Consider the following 11,957-nt stretch of genomic DNA (forward strand, 5'->3'; position numbering starts at 1 on the left):
GAACGAAAGGATGACGAAAGATCGGACTGTAGGGCCTGTGTCCTATCCAACGTACACGGTGAGACTGAAACTACAGTGACCGTAGGAGCCAGGGGAGAGAGCGAGCATTATCTCCGTCTTCTCCCTCTCGCTCTATCCCTTACAGCATGCTTCTCTTTTTCTTTTCTATCGCGCGGCATCCCCCACTTGTTCTTCTTCTCCACCTTCCTTCGCAAGCAAACTGATCTCCTCTCCTGCCACTGCCTCCTCCTCACTTTCTTTATTTCTCTCTCTCTCTCTCTCTCTCTCTCTCTCTCTCTGACCTTTTGAGAGAAAGAGAAAGATAGAAGAGGGATCTCCGTGAACGAAGCCGCGGACAAAAAAGTGATAGGGTCCAGGTACAAGGGCAAATTCTTAAGAGGATCTTTAAACGGAAACTCGGATTTTTTGACTGACTAGCCGACTGCCTTATCAACTTGATTGAACAATAACTTTGTCAAATTATATCGGCCACTGTTGTCGTTTCATTATTAAAAAAACATAATTGGAAAGTAGCGATTTCAAAAGTAATAAACAATTTTACATTATTTCATTTTTACATTATTTTAAAGATTTCATTTTTTAATGTTAAATACTTGATAAAAGATTCAACGCGCAATTCTGTTTTTGACATTTTTCTTTTATTGAAAAAATCAAAGCCGGTATTTGTTCGCAGAACAACATAAGTCAGATTCAAAGATGTACCGGCGTGATAATAAAGCGACAAATTCGCATGACTGTCGGGAAGAGTATAAAGAAAACATACGAAAGACCGAAGGCCGACGGAGGGGAGGGGGGGCAGGGGAGAAGGGAGAGCGGAAAAGTGAGGAAACGTAAGGGGAGGAAAGTCGGCAACTTGAAAGGTGTCAGCGGTTTGACCGGGCCGACGTTGGATCGTCAACGAAAGAAGCCGGATGACACTCGATCTCGAAAGATAATGATATATATATATATATATATATATATATATATACATAAGAAGTTCCGAAAGAAAAAAAATGGAAGGAAAGAGAGAAATTTACGCACACGCTCTAAATTTCTCTTCGCGATGAAAAGTTAAGCTCTAGTTTCCAATTCTCTCTTTTAATAACCATTTTTACCAATATAGATAACTTCAATCTTAATTTATTTTTTATTCCATTTTAGTTTTCTAAAAATTTAAAAAAAAAATGAACAATAAATTGATTCGAAGTTAAATTAATTATTTACATTGATAAAAATAGATATGATCTTTTGTTGATTACCATATCGAAATAATCGATGAAATACTTTCAAAATATTTTTTCGAATAGCTATGAATAGGCATGTTTTAAAAAATAGAGAATTTTGTGTGATTATTTGCGTGATTCAGAAAAAGACGCAAGAATCACGCAAGTCATCACACAAAATTCTGTATTTTTTAATCCCACAATTAGATTAAAGTTCTCTTAATCTTACAATTGGATTAAAAAAAGAGGTAAATAGAATACGAATTCGGATAAATCCTGAATTAGAGTCGCCGGTGTGAGCTTAAATCGATGCATCAAGTGCAGTCTGAAATGCGATTTGGCATTTTCCGGCTGTGTGATTCAACCGCAACAGCTGGCGTCCCGACAATCTTATCGACTCCGGTAAATACCTCGATTTAAAGGAGATTGTCAGGTACACGACTCCGTTACGAAATTCTCTTCAAACGGAACTCACGATGCGATTAATTCTCAGACTAAATCTGTACCTGTCGCTTCGCACATTTTATATAATTTCAGCCTTTGCTCTCTTTACAACAGTCCGATGTATTTCTGTATTGCCGTGTAATTCATTTGAGCAGTGAATTCTTTGCACGCTAGCCGAATAACAAACAACAGATATAAATAAAAGATTCGAATGGTTCAACGTTTTAAGGATGTAATTTCGTAAATTTTCGAAGAATTAAAAGAAAACTTTGCATAATATTAATACACGAAAACAAAAGTACATTCTGTAAGTATATCAGTAAATATTTTTTTAAAGTCAAATTAAATTTTCTTTCAAAGCTTTTTACCTTAAGAAGCGCTAATGCTTGCAGAATCAAATTCATAATTCAACGATTATTCCCTTGTGCGCAGCCAAATTTCTTAGGTACCAGTTCTAAAGGCGATTAGTAGTTTTAATCTTGCAGAATCCATGGGAAACCCACGCACCCGGCAATTAACGGAAATTAAACTATAGGCGATAATAATAATGAAATCGCGCCTGCGACGACGGTCTCTGGAGTTCCTATTCTCGTCAGGCAGAAGGCAAAGGACGAGACCAACAAGAGAGAACCGGTGCCGGTTCGACGTTGTCGTCGTCGTCGTCGTCGAGGAGAAAAGAAAGAAGGAGAAAGAGAGAGAACGCACGCTTACGAGCAAAAGTGAGAAACTGGTAGCATGTTTGCCAGAGCTCGGCCGCGAGCGAGAAGGGAAAGGAGAAACATCGACGACGAGAACGATGATGATAAAGAGAAAAAGAGAGGGCCGGGCAGATGGAAAGAGAGAAAGAGAGACAGAGAGAGAGAGAGAGAGAAACGGAGCGGGATGGAGAGAGACGGAGCGTGTTCGTTTGATCTCGCCGCCGCACGCGATCCCACACACGCGCTCTCCCTCCGCCCCCTCCGCAAGATGTGGATTCGCATGAATGCACTAACACATCACGCGATTTAAAACCTCCGCGTCTCCCCCCTCCTCCCCGCGTCTCAGCCCCATCGCGATCCGACGTTCTCTCCTTCGCCACCGCCAATCGACTCTGGACGCCGGTGCGACGCTCCTGCTCCTCTCTCCTTCTCGTTTGCTTTATCTTTATCCTTCTTTCTCTTTTTCTCATCCTGGGCCCACTCGCTCTCGCGCCGCGGCGGACACGCGTAATAAACACCGTGCAAAGCAACCCGGCGCTGAGTCGCCTATAATTTCTCACGGAAAATTATATGTTAATGCGCCCTTAATGGCGTCGTTCGTTAACGGGATCGCCGTCGTGGCCGAGGGAGCCTGGGGGACGATCGGGGAGAATACCGCGAGACTTGTCCGAGCGGACAGGATCCTCTCTTGCGCTAAGAGAGAAGAGGAAGAGAGAGAGAGAGAGAGAGAGAGAGAGAAAGTCGCAGGGATAAATCCGCGTTCTAAATTCATATGAAAAGTATCGCGAATACAAAATTCGTACGCCACTCACAATCCTTCCTTTTTCAACGATTTACTCTGCGGTTAAATTGTAAAATTCATGACGTTGCACAGCGGGATTAAAAGGAGGATTGTAAGGGATCGTTACAAAACTGTAGTTCAAGATCTCGCCGCGGGGGCCGAGAGACGTAAAACGGCGCGGGATTACGCTGCAGAATCTCGCTGAGTTTTACGAGCGTTTTCTTTACGTTGGTTAAAAAATGCATAGTTCCTTCCGAGTTTTGCCGTTTGATCGATTTCAATCGGCTTGCTGCTCGAGAAAGGAAGAGAGAGGAAGAGGGACGCGGGCAGATTTACCGGCGAAACCTACCGAAACTTTTACGCGGGATTAAGCGGGACGAGATTTGCCTCTTACCGATGTTAAAAGATTCAGTCAGCCGGATAAGGAGGCAATGGTCTCCGGCGACCGTCGCTTCCGGTATCGCGGCTGAAAAATTTACGTGCTTCATGCTCATCGTCGTGAAACGCGCTTATGCTTTACAAACGAGTAGGATTGGCCATAAATTCGCGATCGAATTAACATAAAATTAAAATAAAATGCAAACGGTTAATTTTTTTCCTTAAAAATTTTTAGATTTTTAAATATAATTACATCACTTGTCAAAACATACTATCTCTTCCGGTTAAACTAAAAGCAACGGGACCAAATAAGCTTTCAAAAATATATATTTTGATATAACACAAAAAAGACATAAATTATACGCACAGTTATTTTTTCTTTTGTATTATATCAAAATATTTTTAATAAAAGTTATTTTTAATTTTTAACAGAAAAGGAAAAAGTGAACTCAGATTTTTATTCGCAAAAAATAATTTTTTTAATGCGAGAGAAAAAATAATTTACAGATCAACAGATAAATAGGTACATAATTCTGTAGAAGCGTAAGGTGACACACTTGACTGTTACTAAGATTATTATAATCTAATAATGACATTAGACTGCAATATACTCCCACAACGCATATGACAGCGATGGATTATTCAAGCATTATTGGCAATACGTGGAACAAGTTTCATCCTCACACAAGCGACCTACATTCTGCTTCTTATTTTTTTCAAAAACTAAACGTAATTAGGCACACTGTGATCGTTACGTGTCATTCGTTCAAGCTGGATAACATAGGAGCGGAATGATCTTTACAAGATCCTTTTTCCGCTTCCCAGAACATTAGAATGTCTGTCAGGGGACGAGATAATTTACTTTTCTTGAAAATCGGCAGAATATTGCAAAGTTCGACAAAAGAGCTACGGCATTTCTGCCCAGAACGAATTAGCCGGGCAAAGGATACCCGCGCCGCTCTGGTATCCTTTCAACGTTGCACAGGGACACCCTGTGTTTCATTGTGTGCCTTTATCGGCTCGTCCCCTCGACGCGGCACTTTCGAAAGAAGGAGCGCGCCCGTTCGTCCGAGAGCGAGAGCACTCGAGCGAGAGCGCACTTCGAATTCACCGGGCGATTAGCGTCGCCCGGCGGTTAGCTTTAGCGATAGGTATCCGAATCAAAGCGACCGGAACGACGGCGGCGATGAAGCGACACACCGAGGAAGCTCAAGTGGCAAGAGAAATTCTGAGCGGGGGAGGAGTCGGGGAGGAACGGACAAACAGCGGAGAACAGAGGGAACCGACCGGCGACACAGCGGCAATTATTGCACATAGACGAGACAGATGGTATCGCAATGTCATGCTGGCTTTCTCCCTCTCTCTCTCTCTCTCTCTCTCGCTCGCTCGCTCGCTTGCGTTTGCGGAGAAGCATACTCGAATACTTCCGGTTTACATTAAAAGCAGCACGTCCCGCGATAATCATCGCATGCCGCATGTGGTTGCAACAATAAAGTATAATTGGTTCTCTTAAAAACGATGATAGTAAAAGAGTGCGGCATATTTGTCAAGAGAGGAATCCGCTTCGAAATTGTCAATCGAGGTGCGAAGGCGTTGGTTTTTTTTTTTTTTTTTTTTTATCGTTCGTGATTTTAAAAGGGAACGTTACGTACGCACATCTCCATCGCGCGCGTGAGTGGATTAAAAGGAAAGGCGTATCTCACGAAGTCACGAGGAGCCGCGACACTTTAAAGGAGTCCCCACCCCCCCCCTCTCTCCCCGCCACCCGCCGCGGCGCGATTTCAGTGAGAAAATATTGCCTATGGACGACGACGACGACGACGACGACGACGATGTCGACGGCACCGAGTGTATATATACGACGTAAGCCACTTTCTTTGGCGGGCGCGCGTTTGTGGCAAACAAGAAACGGACTCGAGAAAAGTGGAGAGAAAGAACGAGTGGGTGACACGGCGGGCAAAGAGAAAGGTTAAGGAGGGGTGGGCGGAGGGACGTCGAAGCTTTGTGATGTCAAAGAGCATCGTTTTAGCGGGTTCTCGCTGGAGAGTCTTTGATATCGAAATGGGAAGGACTCCCTCTCCCGATGCTTCGCCGATGTCGGCCGCTTTTTATCCCGACGAGGAGCACGTGGTATCAAACGCGATGGCACAACCACGAATGTGAAGGAGGAGGAGGAGGAGGACGACGAGGAGGAGAGCCCTAGGCAGTTACTTTGTCGACGCTTCAACGTGTCGTGCTCCGGGGAGGATTCCCAAACCGTGCGTGCTTACTCTTCTCTCTTCCTCTCTTCTCCCCCCCCCCTCTCTCTCTTCTCTTTCTCTCCCCTCGCCCACCTCCGGCGCCTTCACGGAGGGTGGCCACGTGTCCCCTCCGTTCGCGTGATCCGCCGCGGCAGATTTCCCCGTGTTATCTATTACCGGCCGGCTATTCCGCTGGCGGGAGTAAATAAAAGGACAAGGAGAATCGAGTCCTGGGGAAGAAGAGGAGAACGGCTAGTAAGTAGTAATCGTCGCGGCGTTTCACAAAGCCGGATATCTCGCGCGCCGAGAATTCTCGGAGATCCTCGATTTTTAAATGAACCCTGATCCGCGTTGTTGCTCACGAGTTGTCCGTCCGATCGAACAACGATTTTAACGTTTGACCATCGATAATTCCGACAGGTAAATTCGTGAGGAATCTCATACTCGATTCAGACGTCGACGTGTAGACTGCGTTCCAAAATTCATTGCCAGTAACCGGAAGTTTATAATTCGAGAGACGTATACTATAGGTTATTACTGTTGGCAGTGAATTTTGGAACACAGCCACAGCATTGGACGAAATATATTTATAATAAAAGATTCAAGGAAATTAGGATAGAAGGTGACCCGAATTATTTAAGGAGGAGAATTTGAATAAATTAAGGATGGGTGATGGAATAAGGTGTTTGATTAAATTATATAGGTTAAAAGATATGGAAATATGGAAAAGATGAATAAATAAAAAGGATAGATATTGCATGTTTTATGATAAGGGAGGATCTAACAAGATAAGTTAAGACATTATGTGGAATCATGTTAGAATAGTAAAGAATGATTTGAAGAGTTAAAGAATGATATAGACGAAAGATAGAGAAGAATGTGGAATGACATAGTAGATGAAGTAAAAAGTATGTTTTGAGAAAGTTGTGGCGAAAAAGAGAAATTAAATATAATTAGAGAAGAAGATACAAAAATAAATAGTATAAGATTAGATAAAATAAGATGAAAGATGAAAAAATATCAAGGAAATGTAAACTGAGTGATTCCTTTTCTTGGCTATAAAGTTTGAAGTAATAAACTAATATTGGAAACATCAAATCAAAACTGTCTTGACAGATGTAGAAAGAGATAAAACGATATATGAGTAGGTATGAGTCATGTAAACAAGGGCTATGAGACACTCGATGATATATATTTTGCGTTCAACTTATTCGTTTTGCGTAAGAAACAAAAACCATTATTATTCATTACATATATAATAATTTCAACTTTATGACATTTGTACACAGCAGTTACACATTTAAGAATCGGATTACAATAAAAATATCTCCAACTTGTATAAATACATTATTATTCCTCTTTTCGCTAGATAAAAAAAATCAACTAATAAGTAATAAGAAAGATTCCCGATATAAATACAATTAATCAAACTAGGACAATTGAGAATCCGCACGGTAAGAAGTATACTATTATACTTTTAGAGATTTATTAATATAAAAATTCAACCAATAAAAAAAAATCTAAAAAGATCCATAAACGTACATTTACTTCTCTCTTTCTAGATTTGTCAAGAGACGGAGGATCAAAAAAATTTCGTCACATGCTCCGACCAATATAATATATGTCGACGGGGCCAGACATTCTCCTTCATTCCGAAGTGCGCGATTTGTCAACAAATAACTACATCGTCGTCGCGATATTCGCGTCTCGGTGCTGGACCTTTATCTACTGGCTGTGCCAGTTGCCGTGTCCCGTTTCAGATGTTAATAGGTGTTAATAGACGACACGGTACAGCTACACGGGCCGCGCGTTCTGTCGAGGGTGCATACGTCGTAGTTCGGTGAAACAGACAGAAGCAGCTCGGTGGTGGTGGTAGTGATGGTCGGAGGAGACGTCGACGGCGGTGGCGACGACGATGACGACGGCGGCGACGGCGGCGACGGCGGCGGCGGCGGCGGCGGCGGTGGTGGCGGCGGCGAATGGGGCAGGGCAAAGTGGAGCTCGGAAGCGGCCGCTTTGATGTAGACACGCTCCGCGACTCCTTCACGCCAATAAACTAACGGTTAGGTTAAGCCGTCTCTTTAAGCCGTAATATCATTATCCTTGCCTTGTGCCCGACGTCAACGTCAACGTCGCTTTTGTCGCGTAGCCGCTCCGCGTTTTCCTCACGTAAATGTCAGCGGGTGTCTCTCGCCGTGCTTCCGGAAATACGTGCGCGGTATCCGCTAAAAGACAACGAGCACACCGGGGTTGCCTTGAAAATTCGTAGACCGAGAGAAAACGTGGGAGAGTTGACATTCGGCGTGGATCAAAGCGTCAAGTAGAAAGAACTGGGGAGGGGAGGGTAGATTCCACATGGGCATTTGAAATATACTCGCAAGTATTATTTGTCCTTGAATATTTGATGAACAACAAAGATGCGATGATTCAAGAGCCTAAAATGAAACGCATCTCGGATCGAATAACACGAGGAATCGCGTTTCAAGTCCGGCGATGGTCGCGACTCGAAGGAACACCCGGTATACGATGGCATACGAGTAGGAGAGGCCATCGACAGCGCGGCACGGCACGGCGAGCAAGGAGCAGGCCGAAGAAAAAGCACCGCGACCAGTCGAAACGAAAGCACCGACCGCAGAAAATCATCTCGGCTCGAGAAAACGCACGGCTGCGTCCGGCGATACGCGTAGTCGCTCGCGCGCGCGCGCGCGCGTAGTTTATGTGTATGAACTTTACAGTCCGCTTTTAATGAACTAAATTTTCAGAGGGAACGTCAGTATTTCATTCATTCGGTAACAATAATTACGTGATCCTCGAATACCAAATTAAAAAAAAAAAAAAAAAAAAAAAAAAAAAAAAAAAAAAAATTTCACTGATATTCGAGTCAGCATCTTGATTTTATGAATGATTCTGACCGTTGTTTCAAAATATTTCCTTTAAATCGCAAATTATGAATGACAAGTGTGTCTGATTCATTAAAGAACTTGACTTCTGAGAAAAATAAAAAGTATCACAATAGTATCACGCAATAAATATTTTTATATACTTTGAGGTAGAGAAATAGGCGACGAGGATTTAATATGAGATATCGGTTATTTTTAGCAGATTTGTATGAAAAAATGGTAACGGCTATCTTAAAATCTTATCATTCTTTTTTTTCCAAATCTTCATTTCGGATATATATATATATAGATATCCATGTTCTTTTAAATGTTTAATGTTTTCGGCTATTCCTAAAGTAATATTTCTAACGTATATCATAAAACATTTTACAATTTTTTATATATGAGAGAAATATACTTGCATAAACAATCAAAGAAAACCGACAATGAGAAAGCTATAGAAGAAACAAATAAGATTGGAAGAAATCTATAGCAGGAAATTTGCACAACAATGAGAGATCCGGACTAAGATCCCAGGTAAAATTTGTCGGCTTCGTAGACAAACGTCAGACAGATGGAAAAAACTTAGCTTAATCCTCTTTGTCGGCAATGTTAAAATAAAGCGCATCATATTCCTTTTACCTCCCAGATTGAATACACCAGTTTGACCGTTGAATTATTTTGATATGCGGAACGAACAGTCCTTTGATAGGAGCCGAATAAATATGCCTTTAGGACTTTCTTGGTTGTCACCGCGAAGGTCAGGGCCAGGGTATCAGTATCGAGAGAAATTACAAACGCGGCAGAGGAACACACCGAAGAACAGGGAAAAGCACGAAGAAAAGTGAATAGAAAGAAGAGAGAAGAAGAGAGAGGAAGAGAGAGGAAGAGAGAGGAAGAGAGAGGAAGAGAGAGGAAGAGAGAGGAAGAGAGAGGAAGAGAGAGAAAGAGAGAAGAAGAGAGGAGTGAGAGAGTGAGAGGGAGAAAGAGGAAGAGAGGAAGAAAGAAGTGAGAAAGGGGGAGAGAAGAGCGGGGACAGAACGAAGGAAGGAAGCGACGAGCAGACGAAAGTAAAGGAGCAATGACTCACTGTGTATATCCGTCGGTGCGCGTGTTTACTGACGACGATGCCGGGACGACGATGACGACGCCGCTTCTTGGCGATTCGGGGACGACTGGCGGTGTAGCCGCGGACCCATGCTCTCGCGAAGGTGTCAACTCCCGTATTCGCGGCGATTCGCCGTGAACTGCAACGCGGACACACATCATGTTTTTTTCCATCCTTTCTCTCCTCGTTCCTCCCTATCTCTTCCTCGCCCCTCTCACTCTCTCTCTCTCTCTCTCTCTCTCTCTCTCTCTCTCACGCAGCACATGCACGCTTTCTCTCGCCTTCTTGCTCTTTCGCACGCATTCTGATGTATTTACCTATATACACATATCCCTCTCTCTCCCGCTCGGTACAGACGGATGATCCACCGTGATCTGGTCGGCACTTTTTCGACACGGCGCGCACCACACCACCACACCGCTGGCCACACCGACGAATACACGCATTCACGCGCGACGATTCGCAGCACGCACTCGACGACGGGACGTGTCGTCGTCTTCGTCGTCGTTGTTGTTACTTTCGCCGTTGCCGACGTCGTTGTCGTGGTACGTCTCGCGGGGACGGAAAACGCGCAGATAACAACAGAACCCGTGGAAGAGACGCACGACTCGTGAATCTAAGGACGGCACGACGGCACCACGTAACTTCGCAGGCACATCTCGGCGGTCGTCGCCATCGGTCGCTGGCTCCCGCACGAGTGCGAGTCGCGTACGCGAGCGCGCCCATGCGGCTGCCCACGGAATCTGAATCGCCTCGCGGGTCGGCCAATCAACGTGACGCGTCGCGCCGCGCGTGGCCTCCGCGATAATCACATCGGTCATTCCACACGGCGCCTTCATTCCATGATTATAATTAATGAATATGAAATAACAAACTAAAAAAAGAAATAAAAACGTTAAGAAACATTGTTTTACTATCATTGTATTACTAATATTTTTCTACGGTCAGACTAGAAATCAAAAATTTGATTAAGTTTTAATATCTCGTTTCTTGCAGTGAGATTATTAATATTCTAGTATATATTTTTTTAATATTATTTTTTACAAATTATTTTTTGTATGAAAGGTAGACGTTTTGCGAATAAATTATAAATTATTAATAATATTTTTAATAATATTTTTAATTATACCAGTAATGATATTGTCGGAAATAAATAAGAATATTATTTTCTTTCGCTGTCGTTCTTGTCGATGATTTATAGCGTTTTCAATTGCAGTAGATTTTGATTTGGGTTATATACTTCTTGCATCTAAATCGTGATAAACATAGGATGCGAGCAATGAAAAAAAAAAATGAAAAAAGTGAGTGCAAGACGCGAAAATTAAAATCCATTAATCGAAAACGCTAGTGATTTCTTATCATGATGCTGTAAGCATCATGATAAGTTTTTCGAAGTAAAACTGATTATTTTCAGTTTTCATATTTGATACTAATAATTATAATGCAAACTAGCAATTTTTACTTTCTTCTGTAATTGATTTCCATTATATTTTCAATAATCTATTTAATTAATCTTCTCATCTATTGGCACGAATATAAAAACAATAATCATTATTTTTGCCAATATTCTTGACAGCAAAATTTGTAATGGAAATCAATTACAAAAGAAAGCAAAAATTGCTAATTAGTTTGCATTATAATTATTAGTATTGAAAACAGAAAACAATCGGTTTTACTTCGATGCACTTAATGATTCAGTATTAATATATAAAATCACAGTATTAACATAGACTTTAATTAAATTCTTTTTAAATTGTATTATATCGATAATTGTATTATCGAATTTAGCATCTTAACATTGAAATTAAAATCTTGTTGATTTCCATTAAAATTTACTTGTGAACTAATTTAATTGTTAACTGTCATTTCAAATTTTAATTTAAAATAACAATGCAATTCTCTCGCTTACCCAATTTATTTTTGAAAACAAGAACAAGAAAAATAAAATTTATAATTTTAATTAAAATTTCAGATTTATTTGCGAAACTATTAAATAAATACTATTAATTAAATTGTAGTAATTGTGTAATTGTGTGTTGTGTATAACTGGTTTATATAAATATATTTAATCTTATACCGCAGACTGGTAATTAAAGCGGAGAATTCGCTTAATTAGAACGATGATTGGCAAGAAAATGGTGCCTGCGATATTTCAGGAAATACGTAACAATTGTATAACCGGCAGACAGTACGGAATCAGTTT

The 11,957-nt window shown here is 41.6% G+C and overlaps 1 protein-coding gene across 4 annotated transcripts in view; it reads right to left on the reverse strand.

Moving 5' to 3' along the window:
- Positions 1 to 10,467, reverse strand: part of Axn (protein axin) — a 28,782-nt gene extending 18,315 nt beyond the window's left edge. For all 4 annotated transcript variants that reach the window (XM_089071081.1, XM_089071080.1, XM_089071079.1 and 1 more), the window contains exons 1-2: positions 10,072 to 10,467; positions 9,737 to 9,893 (exon numbers count right to left, since the gene is read on the reverse strand). The gene's annotated coding sequence lies outside the window, so the exon portion shown is untranslated. The remainder of the gene's footprint in view (positions 1 to 9,736; positions 9,894 to 10,071) is intronic.
- Positions 10,468 to 11,957: the final 1,490 nt, after the last annotated feature.

This window comes from Pogonomyrmex barbatus, unplaced genomic scaffold (genome assembly GCF_055798465.1).
Source record: "Pogonomyrmex barbatus isolate J1 unplaced genomic scaffold, ASM5579846v1 scaffold11, whole genome shotgun sequence".
Taxonomy (NCBI): domain Eukaryota; kingdom Metazoa; phylum Arthropoda; class Insecta; order Hymenoptera; family Formicidae; genus Pogonomyrmex; species Pogonomyrmex barbatus.